Source organism: Protomyctophum parallelum, assembly GCF_964188405.1.
Source record: "Protomyctophum parallelum genome assembly, chromosome: 23".
NCBI classification, from domain to species: domain Eukaryota; kingdom Metazoa; phylum Chordata; class Actinopteri; order Myctophiformes; family Myctophidae; genus Protomyctophum; species Protomyctophum parallelum.
Genome location: NC_139715.1, coordinates 7,735,182 through 7,743,053, shown reverse-complemented (window position 1 = coordinate 7,743,053; position 7,872 = coordinate 7,735,182).

Genomic DNA, 7,872 nt, shown 5'->3' with positions numbered 1-7,872 from the left:
GGTGTTGGCATCATGTTATGCTTTAGCTATTGAAAAATAGCAGATCTACAAGCTCATATCGCGCCACTGAGTGGCGCGATACGAGCTTGCAGGTCTGCTATTTTTTTAAAATCGAAGAACGACTGACGTAGAAACATATAGCTTTATCAGAAAACTGTCAGGATGTAGAAGACATTTATAGAATCTGATCTCAGGTCAGTGAATAGGACTTTTCCACTACCACCAGTCAGAGCATGGGACATGCAGCCAAAACCCCAGATCTCCAACGGAATCCACAACAACAAATGCCGGGGCCGCAGATTCCAGATCAGATCACAGTGAAGAAGATTCACCCTGGACTTATTGTGAGTGTATCTCTGTGCAGCCTCTCTCTCCCATGGATCAGACGGCTACAGCGTTCGAGGTCCAACAACAAAATGAACAGACACTTCATTGCGGTGACTTGTTGTGTGGTGTTCAATCACCCTGTTTAGCCCATTCTGAACGGGCACCCATTTTGGTGTCAGCATCATGTTATGCTTTAGCTATTTAAAAATAGCAGATCTACAAGCTCATATCGCGCCACCGAGTGGCGCGATACGAGCTTGTAGGTCTGCTATTTTTGAAAAATCGAAGAGCGACTGACATTTCTAGAATCTGATCTCAGGTCAGAATGGGTTCATCAGGACCAGTGTGTGTCCGGCGGAAACCTGGTATGAATCTGATCTCAGGTCAGAATGGGATATATACCCTCACATTGTGCACCCTAGCAGAGAGGTGCACCCTAGATATACTGTAGGCAGTTTTAGATTAGAAGTTTTATATTGTAATCAGCAAAATAATTCAGTGTTTTTCATGGCACCCGTCTTTTTTTTTAAACATTGTGATCATGGCTGAACGCTGAATAATCTTATACATTTGATGACTTAATTGAAATGGGACATTCTGCACAATAAGCATGCACTTTCTCCATTTTGTACTTTTTAAGTAGCCTACATTTTGATACCAATCATTTTGTACTTTTACACAAGTACATACCCGAAGGCGGGGTTGGCGAAAGGGCCTTTCTGTGTGGAGTTTGCATGTTCTCCCCGTGTCCCCTAGGGTAGGTACCCTCACAAAAACATGCAGTAATCCTGGTCTCTAAACTGCCTCCCCCTGGCCAGCCGGGACGCCTGATGGAGGGGAAAGGAACTGGTTGGAATAACGTGTTCCTTCCACGCGCTACGTCCAACCAGGGAAACTCCCCCCTGTCAGGTGTAAAGGAGCAACTTGGACACTCAAGCATGAAGGAAGCATGAGTTAAGTCCGTTGCTCTCCCCAGGTTGGCGGAGGGTGTGTAGAGCCCAGGATCACATCACAGGATGATTGACACAGGGGTGAAAAATGCATTACAAAGTCGTGGGTCAAAAAATATAAATTATAAAAAAAACAAGTACATTTTGAATTCCGGACCTATATGTCACTTACGTTACAGCTGGCTAACGAGCCATGGCCCGATTATATAGGCAAGCTGCAACGCAGCCGACACACTTGTAACAGCTTATGATTTCTGTATTGCAGTATATATTGCTACTGTTACTTCAGTGAAACATTGGAGTGCACTGATAGACGTGACTCATTGAGAGCTAGAGTCGTGGGCGCGTCGTCCGCCGTGCAGAAATCAAAGGCCTCTGGGTGAGTCACCTCCATCCAGATAGCAGCAGGGCCATCTGCACAGCCAGGCCCCCGCAGGAGCCTGCAGGGTCTCACTCATTGTTGACACACAGACCGTCTCTCTCTCTGCTCTGTCATCACCCTGTTATTACAGACTGTCTGCTTCTCTCTCTCTCGTGTGTGTGTGTGTGTGTGTGTGTGTGTGTGTGTGTGTGTGTGTGTGTGTGTGTGTGTGTGTGTGTGTGTGTGCGCGGGGGGGGGGGGGGATGTATGCCCGTGTTCAGAAGGCGAACCGCACATGTACATGCATACCAATATGCTGATTTGCACATGACTGTGTAGTGCCTCTTTGTGTCTGCAATTGCATACGCACGTGTGTGTGTGTGTGTGTGTGTGTGTGTGTGTGTGTGTGTGTGTGTGTGTGTGTGTGTGTGTGTGTGTGAGTGCGTGCACGCGTCTGCCGTTCCGTCTGCCTTTGAAGTGTGTCTGAAGACGTCTTATCGGCGCTGATTAAACTTCAAGAGGGGCAGACGAAGACGAAGGGGCAGACGAAGGCAGACAGACGGCCAGAGATATTTGGAGGCCCTGCACATGCAGACATCAAGTTGGATGTGACGTGGGATAGGGAGAGAGAGAGAGAGAGAGAGAGAGAGAGAGAGAGCAGGGCTCATCACATGCAGATCAGGTTGGATGTAACATGGGGTAGGGAGAGAGAGAGAGAGAGAGAGAGAGAGGGAGAGAGAGCAGTGCTCATCTCATGCAGACATCAGGTTGGATGTGACGTGGGATAGGGAGAGAGAGAGAGAGAGAGAGAGAGAGAGAGAGAGAGAGAGAGAGCAGTGCTCATCTCATGCAGACATCAGGTTGGATGTAACGTGGGATAGGGAGAGAGAGAGAGAGAGAGAGAGAGAGAGAGAGAGAGAGAGAGCAGGGCTCATCACATGCAGATCAGGTTGGATGTAACGTGGGATAGGGAGAGAGAGAGAGAGAGAGAGAGCATGCATTCTGGCTTGTGGTAGCCTGGATTCCAGGCTTCTGACTGGTCTGTATATAGTGCGGGTTGGGACAGAAACACCAGTTTGACATCATATCAATGCCGCAGCTATACTGCTGTTGCCGTGCAATCGTTCGTCCGCGAGTGATGAATCGCCTTCGCGTTTGCGTATAAGGACGCCTCTGTGATTGGCCATTGACCCATGGTGCATGCAAGGACACACTGTGACTGGCCAGTAGCCAATTTGAGTGTCAGTCGGGGGAAAAACGCTCTGAACATGATTCTATTCGGTCCATATCGGTTCGCAAACCGAACGGGGCCTGAGTACTCAGTGGGTACTCGGGGACCCCCGGTGCGCGAGGCACCGGTCCCCCCGGAGTCTCCCGGGCGTGGACGCTCTCGGCCGGGGCAGACTAAGCGAACTTCCCAACGCCTGACACGGCAACGTGCACGCTTTATAGCACGCTCTGTGGTGTTTCTCGTGACTCAAGTTCGCTTGAGGCGGCGCCCCCTCCGTCGCGGTCTAAAAGTGGACTTGGAGGGTGGCGTGACCATTTACTCAAACATGAAGGCGATTCAGCACTCGTCATTCAGTACATTTACCCCACACAGCCGGCAGTTGTTTTGTACTACTGGATCTGACATAGTGGACTACTGAATCAAACTAGTTTACTACTACCTTATCGTGGGTTTTACTCTAGAGTCTCGAACTGGCACCATTTTCTTCAACAGTGAGAAAAGCATAGACAGAGTGGCGCTGTCTGATGGTGGATCAGCGACAACGTGGCGATGTAACAGGTGACGTTATGAAACATGACTCGGTCTTAACCCATTCTGACCTGAGATCAGATTCTAAAAATGTCAGTCGCTCTTCGATTTTTCAAAAAATAGCAGGCCTACAAGCTCGTATCGCGCCACTCGGTGGCGCGATATGAGCTTGTAGATCTGCTATTTTTCAATAGCTAAAGCATAACATGATGCTGACACCAAAATGGGTGCCCGTTCAGAATGGGTTAACAGGAGGCTGGCCAGACGGAGTATAGCGAAGTGACAGGACAAATCACGGAACACAGCCAATCAGGCTGGAGACCAGCTCTTTGTGGTGGACATTTTGTGGTTATACATTCGCAAGCATGCAAAACGAGTGGAATGATACCAAAAACACACAGAGCCCCGAATAACCATAACAGGCCTGTAACTCAGAGAGGGTTCAAACGGAGCCAAATGGACCCGTATAGGTAAAGTAAAAATAGTAAAATACCTCAACTTTTTTGTACTTAAGTACAGTACTTAAGTAAACGTTCTTACGGTAGTTACTTTTTACCACTGGCCCCCAGAGGTGGCACACTAAACACAAACACTCCATTATCACTCCATGAATCCTCCATGAATCCTCAATGAGTGTCACGCTAATGTGCACACACTGGCTGCTGTGCCAGTGTCCTTGGCACAGCCACTCTGTCTCTCTCCCTCTGTCTCTCTCTCCCTCCCTCTGTCTCTCTCTCTCCCTTGGTCTTAGACCTATCAGCAGCATTTGACACAGTGAACCACCAGCTGCTCCTAGAAACCCTAGCGGAGCTAGGCATCGGTGGAACGGCACTAAAGTGGTTCTCCTCCTACCTCACCGATCGGACCTACCAGGTTTCCTGGAAAGGTCTGCTATCATCCCCCCGAACCCTCCAAACTGGGGTCCCACAGGGATCTGTACTTGGTCCCCTCCTTTTCTCACTGTACACTAAATCCCTTGGCACTATCATCTCTGCTCACAATATATCCTATCACTGCTACGCCGATGACACACAACTGTTCCTATCCTTCCCCCCCTCTGCCACTCAGGTGGAAGAGCGCATCACTGCATGCCTGGCTGACATATCACAGTGGATGTCCTCCAACCACCTCAAGCTGAACCCAGACAAGACTGAGCTTCTCTTCTTCCCAGCTAAGTCCTGCCCTATGCGGGAGCTAACTATTTCCGTAGACAACGCCCTGGTAACGTCTGTCCCAACAGCCAGGAATCTTGGTGTTGTCCTGGACAGTCAGCTCTCGTTCAAAGCTCACATCACAGCTGTCACTCGATCATGTAGGTTCACACTCTATAACATACGACGAATTAGACCGTTCCTCACCCAGGAATCAGCCCAGCTCCTAATCCAGACAACAGTCTTGTCAAAACTCGACTATTGTAACTCCCTCCTTACTGGCCTACCAGCATGTGCACTTAAGCCTCTCCAGCTGATCCAAAATGCAGCAGCTCGCTTGGTCTTCAACCAGCCAAAATTCTCACATGTCTCCCCCCTGCTCCGCTCCCTCCACTGGCTCCCGGTCGCTGCCCGCACAGAATACAAAACTCTGATGCTGGCATTCAAAGCAACCAAAGGTATGGCTCCCCCATATCTTACAAGTATGATTGAACCCTACAAACCCTCCCGCGCACTCAGATCAGCCAACGCAGGGAAACTGGAAGTACCCTCACTAAAAACGCCGGGACAACGCTCCACACGTCCCAAACTCTTCTCCCTTCTGGCTCCAAAACTGTGGAATGCACTTCCCATTGCAGTCAGAACTGCAGCATCACTCCCAATCTTCCGCCGTAGCCTGAAAACCCACCTTTTCAGACTCCATCATGGCCCATAGCACTTACCCTAACCCCTTACATAGCATTTCTGTTGGCTTAGATAGCATTTGACACAGACTTATAGCATGTTATGTAGACAGCACTATAATTGTATTGTATATAGTCATAGCACGCCATAGTACATATGTATAGCATAGTAGTGAATATGTATAGTTTATTATGTATAGTGTATGTATAGTTTCATCATATAGATATTCCACTGTTACCTTCTTATCTTACGCATGTTTCATGATAAATGCTTTTATGTGATGTATTCCCATGCTTTTGTTCTTGCCTAAATGTAAGTCGCTCTGGATTAAGAGCGTCTGCTAAATGCCTAAATTGTAAATTGTAAATTGTCTGTCTGTCTGTCTGTCTGTCTGTCTGTCTGTCTGTCTGTCTGTCTGTCTGTCTGTCTGTCTGTCTGTCTGTCTGTCTGTCTGTCTGTCTGTCTGTCTGTCTCTCTCTCTCTCTCCCCATCTAAATGACTGTGCAGTTCATTAAAGTCACAGTGTCGCGTCGTGTCACAGTGTCGCGTCGTGCCTGTCTTTGACTAATTCACTACCTTGTCTGATCCTTGAAGCGTGCGTGCGTTAATGCTTTTAATTTCTTTGGACTCCTAGCTGGGCTTGTGCCTTACTGAGTGACGTGTATGCGCGTGCTTTCATGCGTGTGTGTGTGCGTGCAACTGTGCATGTGTGTCCGCGATAAATGTGCGATAAATGCGTCAAAATGCAGTGGGGCAGATGGTTCCCATCGGCCGCGGTCTTTTTGCATGCTCGTCGTGTGTGGGATTTACTCTACTGTGTTGCAACTCCAACAGGGCCGAGTCGGCTCAAGGGAACTTCGCAACGTTCGACACAACTCTTCGACACATTAGGTCGCTCGGTTTTGACTTATACAGTAGGAGTATTTATTGTATTTGATTAAAAAATATATAAGACATTTAAGACATGAGCTCGACTATATGTATGTATATTAGGGTTGTCCCGATCAGGGGCCGATCGATCACGCCATTTTCAAATGATCGGAAATCGGATCGGGAGCCAAAGAAAGTGATGGGGACTTCCCTATAGTATCAATATTATATCCATATCATGATATTAGCCTGGATATTGTCTGTGATTTTTTGGATAATTGTATACTATTGTGATATGGCATAAGTGTTCTATATAAAATATAAATATCGGATCGGGAAAGATCGGTGCTCAAAATCAAATGATCAGAATCGGATTGGGGGCCCAAAAAAAAAACGTGATCAGGACATCCCTGATGTACTGTATAACACACACACACACACACACACACACACACACACACACACAGAGTGGTCCCCTCGTCAGCTTGCCGACATAAGGTCGTGCGCTCCGTCTCGCGTCAATGAGCCATGAAATGAACTGCCTTCATAGAAGAAGTGTGTGTGTGTGTGTGTGTGTGTGTCTCCCCCCCCCCCCCCCCCCCCCGGTACGTCCAGGAACTGAGTGACATCATCACTGGTCAGGGGTCCCTTACAAGAGGGGTCGCGACCTCTTGAGCGGCAGCCATTATACACGGCAAGTCCACACTCGCACATCATCGATGTGGTGCGTGCGGTGCAGAAACCTCTTATCTCCTGCAATAGGCTAATCTTTGTGGGGTTTTTCTTTTCTTTTCTTTTCTTTTTTTTCTCCGTAAATCAACACCCAACTTCAGTGCTTCTCAGAGTGGGTGCCAAGTCCAGGGGTCCAGAATATACTTGATAATATTTGGAACATATCAATGTCCCTTCAGTTTAACCACTTAACCCATATTGAGCTTAGCATTATGCTATGCTTTAGCTATTGAAATTGAGTTTTCAGAAAACTGTCGGGATGTAGAAGACGTTTTTAGAATCTGATCTCGGGTCAGAATGGGTTAAGGTGCGTTCAGACTTGAATAGTTAAGAGCGGCACGACACACAAAGGCAATGCAAAGACGAGACGTTGCGCGAACCCCGGAAATGTTTTGGCTGTTCCAACCTGGCAACCATAGACTGTAAAGAAATGGGTTCCAACCTGGCAACCATAGACTGTAAAGAAATGGGTTCCAACTGAACTGACCGTCCGGGACTCGGCAATGGTGGGAGAAAAAAAAACAATGTACAAACTATAGGCCTTTTCTAAAGACACAGAACTCATTTTGCTGCTCATGAATGATATATACAGTAGTACAGCAGGAATTATGTTAAATATATTGAACCGAGCCATCTTGGGTGAACAAGCGGGTTCATTTGGTTACACTCGAAAGTTATCGAGTGTAACCAAATGTATCGCTAAAAATATCGCTAAACTGTACTTGGTGTGTTCTTTTTCAGCCTAGATACAGTACACCAATCTCTTCACGTGCCACGTTGTGAGCTTGTAGATCAGACAAAAGGTGCTGTAAAGTGACAATGTAATTCAGGGGGTGATAAATACGTGCCGTGGCTCAAAACAATATGCACAGGGGTGACCTGTGACCTGTGACCTGTGACCTCAAAGATGTTTGAAGACCACTGCGCTATACTTTACCATTATACCACAGTGTCACACAAAAGCATCCAATATAGCAGATCTATACAAGCTTGAAGCATGTTGCTTCGCGCTGCATTTCGAGCTTGTAGATCTGTGTG